This window comes from Amblyraja radiata, chromosome 22, assembly GCF_010909765.2.
Source record: "Amblyraja radiata isolate CabotCenter1 chromosome 22, sAmbRad1.1.pri, whole genome shotgun sequence".
Taxonomy (NCBI): domain Eukaryota; kingdom Metazoa; phylum Chordata; class Chondrichthyes; order Rajiformes; family Rajidae; genus Amblyraja; species Amblyraja radiata.
The window spans coordinates 16,720,968-16,743,021 of NC_045977.1; the positions used below are offsets into that span (position 1 = coordinate 16,720,968).

General features: G+C 41.8%; 1 protein-coding gene across 3 annotated transcripts in view; it reads right to left on the reverse strand.

Annotated features, from left to right (window-relative positions):
- parn (poly(A)-specific ribonuclease) overlaps window positions 1-22,054 on the reverse strand; it is a 132,119-nt gene that overhangs the window by 29,910 nt on the left and 80,155 nt on the right. The window lies entirely within an intron of this gene.

Genomic DNA, 22,054 nt, shown 5'->3' on the forward strand with positions numbered 1-22,054 from the left:
ATATAGGTGGAATGGGATGGGGACAGGAAAGAGGGGAGAGGGGAAAAAAGGGAAATGAGCAACTCAGGCAATGGGCGATGACTTCATGGAGGAGGGGAAGGGAGCAGGGTAGCTGGGGAGATGGTGTGAAAAATGTGTGCGTGCCAGGGAGGGAGTGGCCATTACTTAAAATTGGAGAATTCAACGTTCATACCATTGGGATGCAAGCTTCCCAAGCGGAATACCGGGCATTGTTCCTCTAGTTTGCCTGTTGTCTAAGTCTGGCAATGGAGGAGGCCAGTGACAGAAAAGTGGGTATAGGAATGGGAAGGAGAGTTAAGATGGTTAGCAACCACAAGATCCATCAGGTCTAGGGACCCTCTTTCCCAAGTAGGGAGAGAGTTGCCCGGGTCCTCGTAAGTGTTCAATACAACAGTGACCTGGTCTGCATGAGATCTTGCTGATGTAAAGGGGGCCATGTTGGGAACACCAAATGCAGTGAACAAGATTGGAAGAGGTGCATGTGAGCCTTTGTTGCACCTGAAAGAGCTGTTGGGGCTCCTGGATGGAAATAAGAGAGAGGAGGTCAAAGGACAGTTATTACAAGTCCTGCAATTGCAGGTGAAAGTACCTAGGGATGGAATGGGTTGGTGGGAAGGGTTGAGTGAACCAAGGAGTTGTCATTAAGTGGTCTCTATAGAAAGCGGTAAGGGGTATGGGGTAAGGGGTGGAGTTGGGAAGATGTGACTGGTGGTGGAATCACATTATGTTTTTGATGTCAGGACTGATGGGCGAAAGGCAAGGACTAGCGTAACTCTATCCTTGTTCCATCTTGGGGAAGAGGAAGCGAGAGCAGAATTGTGGGTCACAGATGGAAGGGGCGAGTGCTCCATCCACAACTGCAGGGTGGGAAACCACATTCATTGAAGGAGGATATCTTGGATGTACTAGACTGGTAAGTCTTAACTTGGGGTCAAATGCAGCAGAGGCAGAGAAATTGAGAGCAAGGTGCAGTGTCCTTGCAAGAGCCAGAATGAGGGCTTGCATAGTCAAGGTCTTTATGATGTATCGTAATTTTAATATTGAGCCCACTGAATTTGAGTTTAGTTTATTGACACGTGCACCGATGTAGAGTGAAAAGCTTTTGTTGTGTGCCAACCCGTCAGTGGATTACAAACGAGCCATCCACAGAGTGCAGATACATGATAAAGGGAATAACGTGAAGCATAAAGTAAGAAATGCTGCTGTTGGAGTAGATTTAAAAGAGTGCAGCGATTGTAATGCGAGATGCAGATACACTTCTGTGATGAGCAAACAAAGGGTTGCTTATGTTGGGCGCCATCATATATTACAATGGATTACACTTTTGCATGCATGTTACATCTGTACCCAACCGGATAATTTATCTTATTTCTATTAAGAGTCATAGAGTGATACAGTGTGGAAACATGCCCTTCAGCCCAACTCGCCCACACTGGCCTTCAATGTCCCAGCTACACTTGTCCCACTTGCCTGCGCTTGGTCTATATTTTTCCAAACCTGTCCTATCCATGTACCTGTCTAATTGTTTCATAAACACTGGGATAATCCCAGCCTCAACTACCTTCTCTGGCAGCTTGTTCCATACACCCACCACCCTCTGTGTGAAAAGTTTACCCCTTGGATTCCTATGAAATCTTTTCCCCTTCACCTTGAACTCATGCTCTCTGGTCCTCAATTCTCCTACTCTGGCCAAAGGACTCTGTGCATCTACCCGATCTATTCCTCTCATGATTTTGTATACCTCTATTAGAACTCCCCTCATCCTTCTGTGCTCCATGGAATAGAGACCCAGCCTACTCAAACTCTCCCTATAGCTTACACCCTCTATTCCTGGCAACATCCTCTGACCAATGAAGGCCAAAGTGCTAAAAGTCTTTTTGACCACCTTATCTACCTGCAACTCGACCTTCAAGGAACCATACACCTGCACTCCGAGATCCCTCTGCTCTAGTTGGGTCTTCTTCTTTTCACTTTTCACCATACGACATTGTCGGAAATTTCTCCACTGTTCCTCTGCTTTCATCCCATTTTCTAAACATTTGACATTCAGAACATTGGACTACCCCAAGCCACCATTCTTTCCAACCTAAATCTTTGGAAAAGCTCATAACACACACCAAGATTTCCATTCCTCCCCACTATCTGAATCAGCACATTCCCAGAACAGAGTAAGTACTTTGCTTTTGTATTGCACTGTATTCATGCTGTGTAGAAAAAAATCGAATTCCCAAACTTAGCAATTCCAGTATTTAATCTCATCACAGCCTTTAACCTGTTTCACTCCAGCTCCTTTTTTTCTGGTCACTCATAAGAAAAACATTGCTTTTCCCAGAGTTACAGGTAATTGTTCTGTACATTCAGCTAAGCCAAATGAAAAAACAAGTTCAAAGGCAACAATTCAACAAAACGCAAAAAAACAAGTCCGGTGATGTTTCTTTCCCTCCAGTGCTTTCAAACAGCGACAAGATCAGGAAATCAGAATGGCTGCATTAGTACATCTTCATTGTGCAGGATCCTAGATTAAAAAATCCACAGTCTTCTTTAGACAGATGCCATAAGAATTAGCAATAAGGATAATATAAAAGATGGATCTTGCTCTCCTTGGGAGAGTTGGTTTCTCCTTCATTTAAAGGAAGCTGCAATCGTGATAAAAGATCCTTGTATTAAAATACATGATAGAGGCTTCAGGGTTAAACTCTGATTTCACAGTTCAGGCCTTCCAAAGCAAAATTTGACCCATGTGCCTTGCCAAACAAGCAAGGTTTCAACAGGCTAACAGCTGCCAAGTCACCAAGGTAAAAGCTGTAAGATGTTAAAAGATGGCAAATATATAAAATAAGCACCCACTGAGTCCTGGAGACACAGAGGTGACATGCTGTTCATTGAAGCAGCTTCAGCTATGATCTGCCACCCTATTATAATGCTACTGCATGTAACAGTTTTTTATATCTTTGTCGCCCTGACAAAAATCAGCTGCTTACTGGGCGAATGAGGATGAAATTTCCAAATGAAATTTCTACTTGTTAAAACTAACTCAATGACTACTTTATAAATGTAGACTTGTTAAAAATCTATTTTCATGAAGGTAGATCAATAGAACAATCTAACAATGTTATTTTAGGCCAAAGCTAGTTTTCAGCCCGCTGCCTTTGATATACAAGCCAAGTCAATGGTACAAATGCCAATATTTCAGCTGATGCATCCGCACATTAAACTAGCTTGTTAGTATACCATGTTGCAATGTGACTCAGTTAATACAATATTCCTGTTTACTGAACATAATTAAACAATACAAGAAACATCTCTCCCCTTGCACGACAAAGGTGCTCAATACAGGAAAATAAGGGATTTTATCAAAACAAATTTCAGTAAGGCAAAATAAATTAAGGTGAAACGAACCTTCAACCAAAAAGTTGTGTTATGACCTAACTGGAGTTAACAATCCACTTGAAACCATTGCCTTTGTAAGGAGAGTAAGATGGAAGGGATCTCAATATAGTAAGTGGAAACAGATGTCTGTAACAATAGGTACATGCGTTGCTATTACGAATCAAATGGCGGAATCAATGGCCTGATTTAATGTTAGGTTTGTACAACACTGCTATAGAGCTAGTCATACTGCACGGAAACAGGCCCTTGGTTCCAATTTGCCCGTGCCAACCAAGATGCAACATCTACACTGGTCCCACATGGCTGCAATTTTGCCCCTATCCTGCTGAACCTTTCTTATTGATGTACCATTTAATGCCTTTGAAATGTTGTTATTGTACCTGCCTTAACAACCTACCCAGGCAGTTTGTTTCATATGCCAACCACCCTCAGTGGGAAAAGCTTTTATATTTAAAGGATTACTGGTTAAGGCATTAACTTTAATACTACAATTCTGAGAACTATATTCTGCACTCTGTATCTTCTCCTTTGCTCTATTATATTTGTTGGACTTGATTGTATTCATGTTTGATCTGATTAGATAGCATGCAAAACAAAGCTTTTCATGGTATCTCTGTACACATGACAATATAATGAACCTAAACATTTTGAACCTAAACACAGCAATAGGCAGTGCAGAAAATGCGGCACTGTTGCTGAATGGATTGAAATCCAACAAACAGATTACAGAAGATAGACAAAGTTCTGGAGCACCTCAGCGGGTCAGGAAGCATTTCTGGAGGAAAATGATTGGGACCCATCTTCAGATTCAGAGTCTGAAGAAGGATCCCAACCCGAAACGTCACCTATCATTATTCTCCAGAGATGCTACCTGACCCACTGAGTCACTCTAGCACTGTGTGTCTATCTTTAAATCAGCATTTGCAGTTCTTTGTTTTGACAGAGTTTACAGAGATCACTCGTGAGGTAACTTTGATTAAGCATCGTATTTTCATCCGAACAAAGCAGTAAAATCAAAACTAACTTATTTAACCAAGATTACAAAACAAAAAAACTTTTATTTAACCAGCAACTTCAGGCAGAAACAAAATTTTAAAAAAAATCAATTTTACATACCATAAAACCACTAAAAACATATCCAATAGATTCACAATAAAAGGCATCATCTTCCACTCCAAGAGAACCGAGAAGCACTTTGAAAATAGTGAAAGATTGCATGTGGAGAGGATGTTTCCAGTAGTGGGATATACTAGGACCAGAGGACATATCTTTAGAATGGAGATGAAGAGGAATTTATTTAGTCAGAGGGTGGTGAATCTATTGGTACAGACTGCTCTGGAGGCAAAGTCATTCGGTATTTTTAAAGCAGAGTTGGATAGATCAGTCAGTAAAGAATTACTTCAACCTAAAATCCACACTTTGATAATGGCTGGAGGAAATTTATTTTAAATGAAGCTTTTAGCTTGGGAGATTTTGGGTTTACATATTTAATAAGAAAAAAGTACAAAGCTATGCAAGAGAACAGGTGGATTGCTGATATAGGAACAATGAGATGAATAGCCTCTTGCTAAGTTACAAACCCCAATGGTTTAAACTGCTTTTAAATAATAGAGTACAGGCAACAAGTAGCATCGAAGAACAGTATTTTTAGACTCCTTGTGAGCAGCTGCTCTAATTAAGAGGTTTATTCTTAAAAATGCTGCACTTTGCCTTTGCATTTATTACCTTCTATATTAGAAACACAGAACGGTGCAAAATCATGGTGGCCTCCAGAGTCTCATTCTTCTCACACCTTCCCAGGGTGCTAAAGATAGCCAAAATCTCAATGGTTGTGCTGAACAGGCATGAAGATTTTATTGTGGATACAGGATAGGCTCTTACCACAGAATGTCAGCAGTTATAAAGTACAAAAGTAAGAGTTGTTAATCATTGCTATTATAATTTTAAAAGCAGTGCCGGCGTTAACAAATTTAAAACAAAATAAATATAGTTTAGAAAAAAATTAAAATCGGGGAAGCCAAGGGTAGACATGAAAGATTCAAGTCACGTCAAGTTTATTTTCATTTGCACAACTATGGATAGGTACAGGTACAGTGCAAACCTTGCTGTAATGCTAACAGCAAGACGAGAATTAGGTCATGGACTCAAACAAACAAAAAAGAACTAAACAGTAATTATACAAAATTCTGCAAGTTAGTAAAAAGATAAAGGACTGTGCAAATAAGAGAGACACTAGTGCACATGCAAGGAACTACAAATGCAGGAGACAAGCTGCTGGAGTAATACAGCAGGTCAGGCAGCATCTGTGGAGAACATGGACAGGTGATGTTTTGGATCAGGACCCTTCAGCAGATTGGTTAAGGATGGGGGAAGGGGTTGAGAAATACGAAGGCAGGCACAAAAGGAGGTGCAAAACCAACAGCAATCGAGGGTTACAACCGACAATAAGCACAAAGCAGAGGCTGCTTCTGAATGCCCAAAGCATTAACCAATGATCACTTTCGGCATGGAATAATGGACGATTCCAGAACTGCATCCAGAAATCACCTCTGCAGGAAAGGGGGTCATGATTACTGGTAAACGTTTCACAAGTAATCATGTATAAAAATATGACTATGACAAGCACATGGCTCTATCATTCCTCAAGAACATTTTTTTTTTCAAACACACTACACACAAGAATTCCTGCAGAGCAAACAACCACCCCTTTCCCCACTGTTACTGTTTATAATTTAGTGGGAAGTACAGGCCACTGTTCAATCACTGAATCATAACTGCCCTTTCAAATACAAATTCAAATGCCCGAAGGAAACTTTTCCATGCTCCTGTCGGAAAGACGAGACGATACTTTCCAAAGACTTGACAAGCTAAGGAGTAAATGGGGAATATTGACCATCAGTTGTGGTTTCTGATCTGCATTATATTCTCCTTTTTAAAAAATAAAGTGCAATTCAAACTTTTGCTTAAATGGGAAGTAGTCGAGCTAAATATTTCCCAGAACATTGAGGGAAAACAATTCCATCCAATCTCCCAAGCATGTTATAATCCCATCATCCCAATTAAAAATCAAGAAATCTCAGAACCAACATGCAAGCAAATTTATTACAAGATTGGCTTATGAACAAGCCTGTTCATTTTTATTTTTAAATATACCCTTTTTTTCCAATCTATTAATATGTACAAATTTTATATCACATCCGCAATGGTTCAAGTGTTAAATAAGTCAGTTTTTCGTATAAACAGGCTATTGCACTTCCGTGCCTAGTCCAATATGCACACAGCTCAAAATAGAACTAAAACACAGGTAGCAAAGTTTCACAACGAAATAGGAACTCAAGCAGTTTCACAAGTTACACTATTTTTAATATTCTAATATTCCACTTTTGAAAAGTAACTATCAAAAAATCCTATTTTTATTAACTTGCAATGTAAAGCTTTTTTAAATACTTTAAGTGAAATAATGTTGAAACCAAAAGAAAAAATAATAATCCACTTGATGATCTTACACTTTTCTGCTATCTACACACTGACTAACTGCAGAATGGAAAACATGGCAAACTACCACAAAATATACAAAAATGTAAGCACATTGACTGTCTAATAGTTGGTCTGTACTTGAATGGAACACTGTTAAGAAGAGGACAGATGCATGCTGTGTGGCAGATAATGACTCAGCTCTTATGAGGCAGTCAAGTCAGAGAACAATGTCAGCAGCCCAAGGCAGACTCCCCAAGAACTACATTATCACACCTGTCCAGCCATCTGCTTAGGCCAGAGTGATTCATTGATCCCTGGGGTGTGTTTCAGTCAGTACTGCTGCCACTCCTTGCTGATTAATCCTAGCAATTGCATACACTCACTCTGGGCTTTGGTAGCTTTCTGGCGACCCATTTACAGGTCCAGCTGCTTTTGGGGAAGCTGGTTCTGCACATGTGCAATTTTGCTCACCACTATTGTTATTGAATTATTTAAGAAGGGGGAAAAAAAGTGGTGGGAAGCACTGTGGCCTCCAACCTAGACTCTACTCACAACATTATGTTCAAGAATGCTCACTGGCAGTGGATTGTCTCCCCAACCGCATTGAATTTAAAATATACGGCAGTGGCCTATTCACATGGGCACCATTGCCAGTTCCCGTTCCGCCCCCCTCCCCCTCCCTTGATCACCAGGCCACAGCATAGAGCGGTATGGTGCAGCGATAGAGTTGCTGCCTTACAGTAACAGAAACCTGGGTTCTATCTCAACCATGAGTGCTGTTTGTGCAGGGTTGGTACATTCTCCCCGTTTCCTCTTTTTAATTAAAAATCCAAAATGCTTTTATTCAACTATACACATATACAGAGTAGTGACAAAATCAAGACTGCCATTAGCAGTTTACAAACACCAATCAAACAGTTATTAGATTAAAATATTGTCAACTTTATCTACAATACACTCAACCCCTGGGTGCTCCGGTTTCCTCACAAATTCCAAAGACATGCAGTTTGTAGGTTAATTGGCTTTGGTAAATTGTCCCTAGTGTGTATGTATGATAGTTCTAGTGTATGGGGCTCGCTGGTCAACGTGGACTCGGTGGGCTGATGGGCCTGTTTCCATGCTGTCACTCTCTAAACTAAAGCATGTATGCATTAACAACTCAGCATGTCAGTCCAGCACCAGTTTTCCTTGGCTGCCTATTACTTTGGTATGGCTTTTATGGCAAATACCTGCAGAATAAATGCAAATACCTGCAGAATAAATGTAGTATAGTGTTGATATTGGATATTTTTTGAAGATGTGTAGCAACCACTTTAGAGGTACAGAGTGGAAACAGGCCCTCAGAGTCCATGCCAATCAGAGATCACTACTAGCACTATCTTATACACCAGGGACAATTTACAATTTTACCAAAGTCAATTAAATTGCAAACCTGTACAACTTTGGAATGTGGAAGGAAACTGGAGCACTCGGGGAAAACCACGCGGTCACACTGTAGAAACGTCCAAACTCCGATCAGACAGGACCTGTAGTCAGGATTCAATCCAGGTCTCTGGCGACTTAAGGCAGCAACCCTACTGCTGTGCCAATATGCTGCTCCATTGTAGGACACTTCATAGCATTGTACCCAACAAACTCCTGCTACTGCACCATAACAACCACAAGATAATATTTTTAATATTGATGGGTGAAGAATATTTATTAACCCGCTCAAATAATGTTGAGGTATCTGCCCAGGAACACCAAGCTAAATTTTGTGATCAAGTCACTGGATGGGACTTGAACCCACAGTCTCTGACTCAGAAGTAGAGCAGTTTACAAGGGAGGGATTTTGAACAAAAGATTCTACTAACCGAGCCACATCTGACACATAGCTCCAGACCCAGGGCATGAGTCAAGAATCATGTGCAGACTGGAAATTTGAAATCAAATTTACAAGTCCCCAGGTACCACCGCAATATTTTGAATCTGATATAGAAAGTAGTACACCACAAGCTGAACGAGTCCCACATTTAAGGACGGCACAGTAGCGCAACTGTAGAGCTACTGCCTTATAGCGCCAGATATCAGTTGAATCCTGACCACCCAGTTGCTGTGTACATAGCTTGCAGGTTCGCCCTGTGACCGCGTGGGTTTCTTAGGTCAAATGCATGAGGAAAATATACAATTAATGGCATAACCCTCAACAGCATTGGTGTACAGAGGGATATTGAAGTCCAAGTCCTCAACTTCCTGAAAGTGGCAACACAAGTAGATACGAAGGGTAAAGAAATCACATGGCATGTTTGCTTTTATGGGTCAAGGAATTGAGTACAAAAGTCAAGAAGTCATGATGCAGCTTAATAGGACTTTGTTTAGCCCACATTTGGAGTATTGTGTGCAGTTCACGTGGCCCTATTACAGGAAGGATATGGAGGCTTAACATTGGGAATGATTCCGGGATTGGGGGTATTAGCTACAAGGAGAGGTTGGACAGGCTTGGGTTGTTTTCTCTGGAATGCCAGAGGTTGCGGGGAGACCTGATAGAAGTATTTCAAATTGAGCGAAGCATAGATACAGTCAGAATCTTTTTCTCAGGATGGGGGGGGGAAAAATCAAATACTAGTGGGCATAGCTTCAAGATGAGGGGAGCAAAGTTTAAAGGAGATGTGTGGGGAAAAGTTGTTTTTAAACTACACATTGTGCTGAACATTTGGAAAGTGCTCCCAGGAGTTGTGGTAGAAGCAGATACATTAGTGGCATTTAAAAATCTTTTAGATAGGCATTTAGATATGCAGGGAATGGAAGGATATGGGTTATGTGATGTTATGTTATGTGAAGCATCAGGCTCGGCCCAGATATTGTGGGCCAAAGGGCCTGTTTTTCTGTTGTATTGTTTAAACTTCTATACTAGTTAATTTGATGACGTTTGACCCATATCTCTCCAAGTCTTCACTATCCATATACCAGTCCAAAGGCCTTTTAAATGTTAATGTACCTTTTAAATATTCTATTGAAGTAGTTTGCCTGCTGGAGTCTGATTTTCAACATTTTAATTTAGGGTAGATGTTTTGTGAATGACATCTGCGGCTCGGTTGACAATTTTCTCCTCCAGGTTCGAATTGAGAGAGAGAGACAAAATGCTGGAGTAACTCAACGGGTCAAGGTGCATCGCTGGAGAAAACGGACAGGTGACGTTTCGGGTCGGGACCCTTCTTCTGACCGATTATAGTAGGGAGAGCGCAGAGAAAAAAAAAAACTTTAAGCAAAGAGAGGCAGAACCAAGCATGGTTGGTAACAGAAGACCTCAGGTCATCTTTCTCATAATTACAAACATTTAATTTCAAGATCTTTGAGAGACTCGAGCACAATAACCTCGGCTGAAACTCCACTATAAAGATGGAGAATAAACTTGAAGCACCATCAGTATTCATGTGTATGTATGAGATTCCAAAGGATGGTTAACAGAAAGGCTAATCTTAATCCTCAGTGAAAATATCTTTTAAAAAAACAGAAAAACTACATTTTAAAAAAACATCGGATGGCCGCTATCATGTTGTTACTTTGCAGTCTTGTGCACCAATTGTTGTACATTTTCTACAGCAGTTCCTCTTCAAAAGCACATTGAATCATCTCGAAAGGACATTTATAAATTTAAACCCTTTAAATTATAAAATAAATGCTTTTACAGAGCAAAAACAGTGGAAATAATACTTTACAGCTCAACCGTAACCTCATAATTTATCGATTAATATATTCTCAGATATAATCAAATAATTCATTTCACAGCAAGCACTAGTCACCTGCAGATAATTCAATTGGAACATTACCATCCCCAAAACCAGTCTGGTAACCATTAATGGGACCATAACAGAATACTGTATATTTGGTTGCTCCTTGCAACCTATAACATAGCTTTGTATTCTCTTGAGCCCAGAGTGGAGAGATGCATCCATGAAGAACAGGATTATATGGTATTATATGGCAAATCTTAACAGTGCCTCTCAGCTTTCAGCAGATAAGGAAGATTTATGTACTGCACTATTCTAAACATTCTTCTCTATGATTTGTTGGCACATGAATCACTCCATTTGTTCCCATGCTCAACTTCTGCAGAATGAGCAAACTCTATACAATCGCGTTTCAGTGCCAATTGTATCGACACATTTTTCTGCAAAATTAGCTGCATTCTTTGCTCGGTTTGAGCAAGACGTTATTCTCAACAACAATAAAAAAAAATTAAAAATGCAGCAGTTCCCCAACTCTTATGATGGTCATTTATGACTAAGAAAAGCCAGCCACTAAAGAATGTTAGCTCAGTCTGCTGTTACCACAAGCTTTTGCTGACACAGCAGAGCTGAATCATTGCTCTCTCAGTCTGTTTGGTTTTAGAAAAAAATCCATGCAGCCTCAGGTTAGGACAAGTAAAGCGTCACATTAAACAAGACAACATTGGCAGACAATATATTTGAATAATGGAATAAGTGCTGGATTTTAGAATGTGTCCATTATCTTTCAGCATGTACAATCCACAGTGCATTCTGCTCATCTGGTTTGTGCCAGTGTTTATGCTGCACTTGACCCTCTTAACAACCTCCTTCCCTTAAACAACATTTGGAGTATTGAGAACCGTTTCGGGTCCCATATATGAGGATGTGCTGACATTGGAGAGGGTCCAGAGGAGGTTTATGTGAATGATCCCAGGAATAACTGGGTTAACGTATGATGACCGTTTGAAGGCACTGGGCCTGTACTCGCTGGAGTTTAGAAGGATGAGGGGACCCCTTTTTGAAACTTACAGAATAGTAAAACGTTTGCATAGAGTGAATGTGGAGAGGATGTTTCCACTAGTGGGAAAGTCTAGGACCAGAGGCCATAGAATAAAAGGACGCACATTTAGAAAGGAGATGAGGAGGAATTTCTTTAGTCAGTGGGTAGTGAATCTGTGTAATTCATTGCCAGACAGCTGTGGGGCCGTCAATGGATATTTTTAAGGCAGAGATTGACAGATTCTTGATTAGTAAGGGTGTCAGGGCTTATAGGAAGAAGGCAGGAGAATTGATTTGAGAGGGAAAGATAGATCAGCAACATTTGAATGGTGGAGTAGACTTGAAGGGCCGAATAGCCTCATTGCTGTCTAAAAGCGCCAGAGACCCAGAATTGATCCTGAATATGGGTGTTGTCTGTATGGTTTGCTCCTTTTCCCTTTGATCGCATGGGTTTTCTCCGGGTACTCTTGTTTCCTTCAACATTCTAAAGGTGTGCAGGAACCTTTTTCAGACCCAACCCAAAACATAATATTTTCCTTTTGTCCAGAGATTGTCTGACCTGTCGAGATTTTGTCTGACCTTTTGTCCAGAGATTCTGTCTGACCCGACTCCAGCTTTTTGTGTCTATCTTCAGTTTAAACCAGCATTTGCAGTTCCTTCCTACACATATACTATACGATAGAACTTTATTAATCCCAGGAGGGAAATTGTTTGACACACTTTGTTTTCTCGTTTATAACATTGTTTACAGAATACTATGTTTAAATATTCTGTTGTGCTGCTGCAAGTAAGGATTTCATTGTTCTAACTGGGACGTGAGAGAATGAAACACTCTTGACTTACGTCGCTAATGTGTGGGATAGAACTAGTGGGATAGGACGGGTGATCAGTGGTCGGCGTGGACTCGATGGGCTGAAGGGCCTGTTTCCACGCTATATCTTTTAAACTAAAACCACTAAAACCAGAGGGAGTCTAAAGAAGGGTCTCTACTCGAAACATCACCCAATTTCTTCTACCCAGAGATGCTGGCTGCTCCATGGAGTTCCCCCGCACAATTAAAGCATGGAATAGTCTTCACCCTACCATAGTTACCCAACCAGACGCAACCAAATTTAAGGTAGCTCTTTTTTCCCCCCAAGAACTCTTTTTTGCTTAAGTCCAAGTCAAGAGTCAAGAGAGTTTTTGTCATGTGTCCCAGATAGGACAATGCAATTCTTACTTGCTGCAGCACAACAGAATATGTAAACATAATACAGAACAGGAGATAAAAGTTTAGTGTGTTTATATACCATAGACCATATATATACACAATAAATAAATAGATAAAGTGCAATAGGCTGTTATTGTTCAGACTTTGGAGTTAGGTGGTAGACACTCCACCACCTCCAGTTTAAATTCCATTTGGAATATTTTTGGATGACCAGGAAACCAAGAAGCAAGAGTTACTCCAGGGAGTTACTCCAGCTCCAGGGAGTGATTCTGCGTTGGTTTTCAGCAGTCGCGGCAAGGCGGCGACCGGACAGCAATGGCGGCCAGATCTCCCACAATGCAAAGGGAGGGAGAAGGTGCCCAGTGCCGATCAGTTGCCATGGCAGTGCGCATGTGCAGGGAGGCCGATGATGTGCTGGCCGAGGTTGTGCGTATGTGCAGGGGGAGGATGTGCAGGCCGTGGCAGTGCGCATGTGCAAGGCGGCTGGCCGTGCCGGCGGATGAGGAGCAGCCGGAGAGCCGGCTGCCCGGACACGGATGGCGGGCGGAGACGGTGAGTGATCGAGAGAGAGAGAGAGAGAGAGAGAGAGAGACAGAGAGAGGGGGGCCCGCTCAGAGTTGAACGGCAGGTGTCCCGGGTGCATGCCAAGCCAGGCAAAATGACACGGTTTTTAGGTTGCCCGGTGGAACTTTAGGTAGCCATTGGCACCCGGGCAACTGTTAATTTAGAGCCCTGCAAAGTGATGTAGTAACTCAGTGAGTCAGGCAGCATCTATAGAGGGATTAGACAAGTGACAATTTGGATCTTCAGACTGATGGTAGTAGAAGGGAGAAAGCTGCAAAAGAGGATAAATACTACTACATCAAGTTAGGGGGTAAGCTTGTCCCCATGTCCTTGATTTAATTTCAGAAGGAAAAGCTCATTCATGAAGACAACATGCCTCTGGAGAGAGTCCAGAGGAGGTTTACAAGAATTATCGCAGGAATGATTGGGTTAACATATGATAAGTGTTTGACGGCATTGGGCCTGTACTCGCTGGTGTTTAGAAGAATGAGGGGGGACCTCATTGAAACATACCGAACAGCGAAAGGCTTTGATAGAGTGGATGTTTCCACTAGTGGGAGAGTCTCGGACCAGAGGCCATAGTCTCAGAATAAAAGGACATATCTTTAGAAGGGGATGAGGAGGAATTACTTTAGTCAAGGGTTTTGAATCTGTGGATTTCATTACCACAGACATCTGTGGGGACAAAGTCAATGGATATTTTTTAAGACGGATATTGACAGATTCTTGATTTGTACGGGTGTCAGGGGTTATGGGGAAAAGGCAGGAGAATTGGGTTGAGTGGGAAAGCTAGATCAGCTACGATTGAATGGTGGAGTAGACTTGATTGGCTTCTGAAGAAGGATCTTGACCCAAAACATCACCCATTCCTTCTCTCTGGAGATGCTGCCCGTCCCGCTGAGTTACTCCAGCATTTTGTGTCTACCTTCGATTTAAACCAGCATCTGCAGTTCTTTCCTAAATTTTAGAGGTATAAATTTTAGATTGTGGTACCCCAAAAAGTCAGAGAATTATATAGCATGGAAACAGGCCCTTCGACCCAACTTGCCCATGTCCACCAAGATGCCCCATCTACATTTACCCCATATTCCTCTAAACCTTTCCTATCCATGTACTTGCCCAAATGTCTTTTAAAAGTTGTTTATAGTACCTGCCTCAACTACCTCCCCTGACAGCTTGTTCGAGATACTCACCATTGTGAGTGAAAAGTTTCCCCTCGGGTTCCTATTAAATCTTGCCCCTCTCACCTTAAACCCATGTCCCCTGGTTCTTGATTCCTCTACTCTGGTTAAAAGGCTCTGTGCTTCACCATATTTATTCCCTCATGATCTGATACACCCAAGAACATCCCCTCAACCTCCGACGCCTCCAAGGAATAAAGTCCTAGCTTGCCCAACGTCTCCCTTTAGCTTAATGGCAATGTTTCCAATAGTTCTAATTCTAACTCGAGAATATAGTTTGATCTATATAGTCATACAAAATGGGGTTAGGGGAATAAAGTGCATATTACAAAATACCCCTTTTCCACAAATTGTGATTCATCTGTCGTCTAGTCACCTGCCCTTCAATAACCTCTGCCTGTTTATGAATTCATTAGAACTTTGTTTTAACTTCGGAGTGACTCATTCATCAATTAGGAAATTGTGACTTTCTCGATGAGAAAATCCAAACACAACTTTGAATATACTTCAAAAAGATGATCAATGTACAAAATACAATTCAAGAGAGAGTTGGATTTAGCTATTAGGGCTAAAGGAATCAAGGGTTAAGGGGGAAAAGCAGGAACAGTGTACTGATTTTAGATAATCAGTCATGATCATATTGAATGGTGCTGGCTCGAAAGGCCTACTCCTGCACCTATTTTTCTATGTTTTTTCTGTGAGAAAATTATATCATGAAGGCTCAGAGAAACAAATGATAAATATGTTGCAATGTTAATTGTTTCTTTCAAAGCAATTTGCCAAGTGAACTTGAAGTTTAAGTAAATATTTTTTTACAATTATGGCTAAACCATAAAAAAACATTTATTAGTAATGGAGTTTCCCTGAAAGCTGTTGGGTGCAGGAAGAGGAAGGAAACAGAAGGATTGTTAAGAGGAGTAAGACAATAGATTAAATTGGTCCGAAGTATATGGGGAAGTGCAATGTCAATACAAGTGAAATGATTTACATACAATCAAATTATTCACTTTGTTGATCACAGATGAAAAATGTCTTTAATGCACCTTTTAATAAGCAACTCAAAATAACTGAACATTAATTTTATGGTGCTCGATTTCAATAGCAGTAATCGAATACTGGAAATGGTTGAGGATGGTAATTGGAATAGATTAGAACAATAAGGGACCCTCATTACTAATGAAAACCAGCAGCTTGAATTACAAATTTGGTTGGAATGACAAAACGTCCACTACAGCTTTAATTCTTTGCCGAGTAATTTTCAGCAAACCATGGAACATAGAACAGTACAACACTGGAACGGGCACTTCAGTCCACGATGTTTGTGCCAAACACAAGATGCCAAGTTAAACTGATCTCATTTGCCTGTACACGATCCATATTGTTCTATTCCCTCCACTTTCATGTCCCTATCTAAAAGCATTTTAAAACGCCACTATCATATCTGCATCCACCACTATCCCTGGCAGTGTGTTCCAGGCTGCCACTATTCTGTGTAGAAAAACTCCCCCTCTCACTTTATAGCGGTGCCCTAGAGGTTTGAATATTTCCACCTTGGGAAAAGATTTTGAGTCTACCCTATGTAATAATGTTATATCCTTCTGTCAAGGATAGATGCTCACAGTCCCTGGCCTAGAGTAGGGGAAGAGGACCAGAGGACACGGGTTTAATGTAGGGGGAAAGATTTAGTAAGAATCTGAGGAGTAACTTTTTCATACAAAGGGTGGGTGGAACGAGCTGCCAGAGGATGCAGTTGAGGCAGGAACTATTGCAACGTTCAAGAAACAATTAGATAGGTACATGGATAGGACAGGTTTATAGGGATATGGGCCAAATGCTGCAGGTGGGACATGTTCGGCAGTGTGGGCAAGTTGGGCCAAAGGGCCTGTCTTCACTCAAACTCAAGAGAAATATTATCAAAAGGTTTAGAGAACAGTCAACAAATAAACAAAGGCTATCAGGTGCAATAAACAAAGTTGACAATGGCCAAACGGGGCGATAAAAGCACATGACTTGGACCAAATAATTTCCCCAGACGCAGCACACTGTACAATGGTACACGAGGCGGAAGGCAAGCACAAGCCTGAGAAAATCAGCAACCACAAGAAAAACATGACGTTTCCAAAGTCAATTGAGATACCTCATGTACCCTTAGTGCTATCAGTTTGTGAGAACCAGAGGACATTGGTCTAAGGTGAAGGAGAAAAGATTTAATAGGAATCCGAGGGGTAACTTTTTCCACACAAAGGGTGGTGGCGTATGGAACAAACAGCCAGAGAAGGTAGTTGAGCCAGGGACTATCGCAATGTTTAAGAAACAGTTAGATAGGTACATGTATAAGACAAGTTTATAGGGATAGGGGCCAAATGCAGACAGATGGGACATGTTGGTCAGTGTGGGCAAGTTGGGCCGAACGTCTTGTTGCCACGCTGCATTACTCTATGACACTATATTATAACCAACACGGCTGTTTAAAGGCAAAAAACTCAATGATGTCACACAGTACAGTAACAGGTCATTCAGCGCACAATGTCCATACCGAACTTGATGCCAAGTTAAATTAATCTCCTCCGCACACATGCAACACATAGCCCTCCATATCCATGTGCCTATCCAAAAGCTTCTTAAAATGCCCCTATTGTATCTGCATCCACCACCATCCATGGCTGGATGTTCTAGGCACTCACCACCCACTGTAAAAAAAAAACTTGCCCTGCACATCTCCTTTAAACCTTGACTTTCTCACCGTAAGTCTCTAGTGCTCTCTAGTCTTTGACATTTGAGTTTTTGGAATAACACGCTTGTTCATTTAATACCAAAGCCTGAAATACACACACGTTCTCAGGCATGAGACGGGAAATAAACAGAAAAAAAGAGGAAGAGAGATGGGGGTCCAGGGGGCATTGCCCCCTGGTAGGGTTCCAGGCGGGGGTAAAAGGGGGCAGAACGTTTTTTGATAATTGAACCTTGAAATGACAGTTTTCTTGCCTGTTTTAGGGATTTAGATTCTTAGATCACTGGGATCTATTTTGGGGTAAGGGGGAACTGTACAAAAGGGACGGATTGCATCTTAACAGGTGTGGGACCAGCATTCTGGCAGGCAGGTTTGCCACTGCTACACGGGTGGTTTTAAACTGAATAAGGGGGGTGGGGTGTCGAATGGGATAGTGGAGGATGGAGTTAAAGGGAAAGGGTTTCTTAAATGTGTGAGCGTAGAGACAGAGGGGTGTAAAATGAGGGTAGAAGCAATAGGTAGCAAGGTGAAAAGTAAAAGTGGCAGGCAGACAAAACCAGGGCAAAAATCAGAAAGGGCCACTTTTCAACATAATTGTATAAGGTGTAAGAGTGTTGTAAAAACAAGCCTGAAGGCTTTGTGTCTCAATGCAAGGAGCATTCGTAATAAGGTGGATGAGTTGAATGTGCAGATAGCTATTTATGACTATAATATAGTTGGGATCACGGAGACATGGCTCCAGGGTGACCAAGGCTGGGAGCTGAACATCCAGGGATATTCAATATTCAGGAGGGATAGAGAGAAAGGAAAAGGAGGTGGGGTAGCGTTGCTGATTAGAGAGGAGATTAACGCAATGGAAAGGAAGGACATTAGTTTGGAGGATGTGGAATCGGTATGGGTAGAGCTGCGAAACACTAAGGGGCAGAAAACGCTGGTGGGTGTTGTGTACAGGCCACCTAACAGTAGTAGTGAAGTTGGAGATGGTATCAAACAGGAAATTAGAAATGCGTGCGACAAAGGCAAAACCGTTATAATGGGTGACTTCAATCTACATATAGATTGGGTGAATCAAATTGGCAGGGGTGCTGAGGAAGAGGATTTCTTGGAATGTATGCGGGATAGTTATCTAAATCAACATGTAGAGGAACCAACGAGAGAGCAGGCTATTTTAGACTGGGTATTGAGTAATGAGGAAGGGTTAGTTAGCAGTCTTGTTGTACGTGCCCCCTTGGGCAAGAGTGACCATAATATGGTTGAGTTCTTCATTAGGATGGAGAGTGACATTGTTAATTCAGAAACAATGGTTCTGAACTTAAAGAAAGGTAACTTTGAGGGTATGAGACGTGAATTGGCCAAGATTGACTGGCAATTAATTCTAAAAGGGTTGACGGTGGATATGCAATGGAAGACATTTAAAGACTGCATGGATGAACTACAAAAATTGTTCATCCCAGTTTGGCAAAAGAATAAATCAGGGAAGGTAGTGCATCCGTGGATAACAAGGGAAATCAGGGATAGTATCAAAGCGAAGGATGATGCGTACAAATTAGCCAGAAAAAGCAGCATACCGGAGGACTGGGAGAAATTCAGAGACCAGCAGAGGAGGACAAAGGGCTTAATTAGGAAAGGAAAAATAGATTATGAAAGAAAACTGGCAGGGAACATAAAAACTGACTGCAAAAGTTTTTATAGATATGTGAAAAGAAAGAGATTAGTTAAAACAAATGTAGGTCCCTTGCAGTCAGAAACAGGTGAGTTGATCATGGGGAACAAGGATATGGCGGACCAATTGAATAACTACTTTGGTTCCGTCTTCACTAAGGAAGACATAAATAATCTGCCGGAAATAGCAGGGGACCGCGGGTCAAAGGAGTTGGAGGAATTGAGTGAAATCCAGGTTAGCCGGGAAGTGGTGTTGGGTAAATTGAATGGATTAAAGGCCGATAAATCCCCAGGGCCAGATAGGCTGCATCCCAGAGTACTTAAGGAAGTAGCTCCAGAAATAGTGGATGCTTTAGTAATAATCTTTCAAAACTCTTTAGATTCTGGAGTAGTTCCTGAGGATTGGCGGGTAGCAAACGTAACCCCACTTTTTAAGAAGGGAGGGAGAGAGAAAACGGGGAATTACAGACCAGTTAGTCTAACATCGGTAGTGGGGAAACTGCTAGTCAGTTATTAAAGATGGGATAGCAGCACATTTGGAAAGTGGTGAAATCATTGGACAAAGTCAGCATGGATTTACAAAAGGTAAATCATGTCTGACGAATCTTATAGAATTTTTCGAGGATGTAACTAGTAGCGTGGATAGGGGAGAACCAGTGGATGTGGTGTATCTGGACTTCCAGAAGGCTTTCGACAAGGTCCCACATAAGAGATTAGTATACAAACTTAAAGCACACGGCATTGGGGGTTCAGTATTGATGTGGATAGAGAACTGGCTGGCAAACAGGAAGCAAAGAGTAGGAGTAAACGGGTCCTTTTCACAATGGCAGGCAGTGACTAGTGGGGTACCGCAAGGCTCAGTGCTGGGACCCCAGCTATTTACAATATATATTAATGATCTGGATGAGGGAATTGAAGGCAATATCTCCAAGTTTGCGGATGACACTAAGCTGGGGGGCAGTGTTAGCTGTGAGGAGGATGCTAGGAGACTGCAAGGTGACTTGGATAGGCTGGGTGAGTGGGCAAATGTTTGGCAGATGCAGTATAATGTGGATAAATGTGAGGTTATCCATTTTGGTGGCAAAAACAGGAAAGCAGACTATTATCTAAATGGTGGCCGACTAGGAAAAGGGGAGATGCAGCGAGACCTGGGTGTCATGGTACACCAGTCATTGAAAGTGGGCATGCAGGTGCAGCAGGCAGTGAAGAAAGCGAATGGTATGTTAGCTTTCATAGCAAAAGGATTTGAGTAGAGGAGCAGGGAGGTTCTACTGCAGTTGTACAGGGTCTTGGTGAGACCACACCTGGAGTATTGCGTACAGTTTTGGTCTCCAAATCTGAGGAAGGACATTATTGCCATAGAGGGAGTGCAGAGAAGGTTCACCAGACTGATTCCTGGGATGTCAGGACTGTCTTATGAAGAAAGACTGGATAGACTTGGTTTATACTCTCTAGAATTTAGGAGATTGAGAGGGGATCTTATAGAAACTTACAAAATTCTTAAGGGCTTGGACAGGCTAGATGCAGGAAGATTGCTCCCGATGTTGGGGAAGTCCAGGACAAGGGGTCACAGCTTAAGGATAAGGGGGAAATCCTTTAAAACCGAGATGAGAAGAACTTTTTTCACACAGAGAGTGGTGAATCTCTGGAACTCTCTGCCACAGAGGGTAGTCGAGGCCAGTTCATTGGCTATATTTAAGAGGGAGTTAGATGTGGCCCTTGTGGCTAAGGGGATCAGAGGGTATGGAGAGAAGGCAGGTACGGGATACTGAGTTGGATGATCAGCCATGGTCATATTGAATGGCGGTGCAGGCTCGAAGGGCCGAATGGCCTACTCCTGCACCTAATTTCTATGTTTCTATGTTTACCCTTAATTTATACTGTATTTTTTTAAATTATAACTTAAAATAACACATTTTACTTGCTTGTCACTTAATTTACACAGAAAATTTGTGATAATCGCACCTTAAAATGACACCAACTCATCGCTTGTTTACACTTAAGTCATATTGAAGATATTTAATATTACACCTACTTGTAACATGATACCTGTTCCTTGCTTGTTTACTCTAATTAAAGAGAAGTATACTTTACCATTGTATTTAAACGCCAAATGAATTACAAATCCAACTCTTAACAGTTATGAAAATGAAGATCCATCTACTTCAAAGATGATCATATTGTGCTACATAGCTACTCAGTCAAATTAAGTAGAGTGGACAAAATATTAACATCTCAACCTGGAATTTAAGATGTGAAAATAACACTGCAAAATTTGAAATTAAAGATTTAATTTCTTTAAATCTATGGTTAAATTATTGAAAAAAAAGAAAAATAAGCGAATAATCTTATATCGTCTTTTGATTGCTGGACATTTTCGGATTGCCAGAATTTGCAAAGTCAGTGACTATTAAGGAGTGCTAATTGCTGACTCACTAGCGAGCCCAAGTTGGAAATGCAACAATACATTGTATTGGGCAGCCAGAAGGCATCTCGATTGCCCACGGCTGTGAATTGGAAACGGGGCCTTTAGAGGCTCTGTGGTCTCGATGCCTCCTGGATCGTCGCTTAGAAGCCCAGGCGGACAAAACGGCCAACGGTGCCCGCGGCTGGGGCCCAGGTCGGCACCATGGAGGCGTGAAGTGGGGCGTCGACAGCGGCGAAGCCTCGCGACGATGATACCTTATCAAATTTCAAAATCCGCAGAAATGAGAAATCTCATGCCTGGTACTCTTGGAGTAATGTGCTCAAATTTACATCAGGCAGTGTAGTCGTGTGTATGTTTAATTTACAAGTTTTTGAATTACGTGCTGTTATAAAGAACATAATCCCCATGTAAAACGGAAGGTGCCTGTACTTCTATCAGGTAACAATAGGGGGGCTTGCACGCAAGGTCATAATGTCAAAGGGCGTGACGCATGGGGTAGCACAAGCCTTCTGGAGTACAAGGCAGCACCAAGGTGTAAGCGGCCGAAGGAGCGGATCCCTCCAGACAGTCCCCACTCTCCCCCCGGGGTCAACACTGTCCAGCCACGGCCGCCTTCAGTCCCGTCACCGGCTGTGGGTCGGC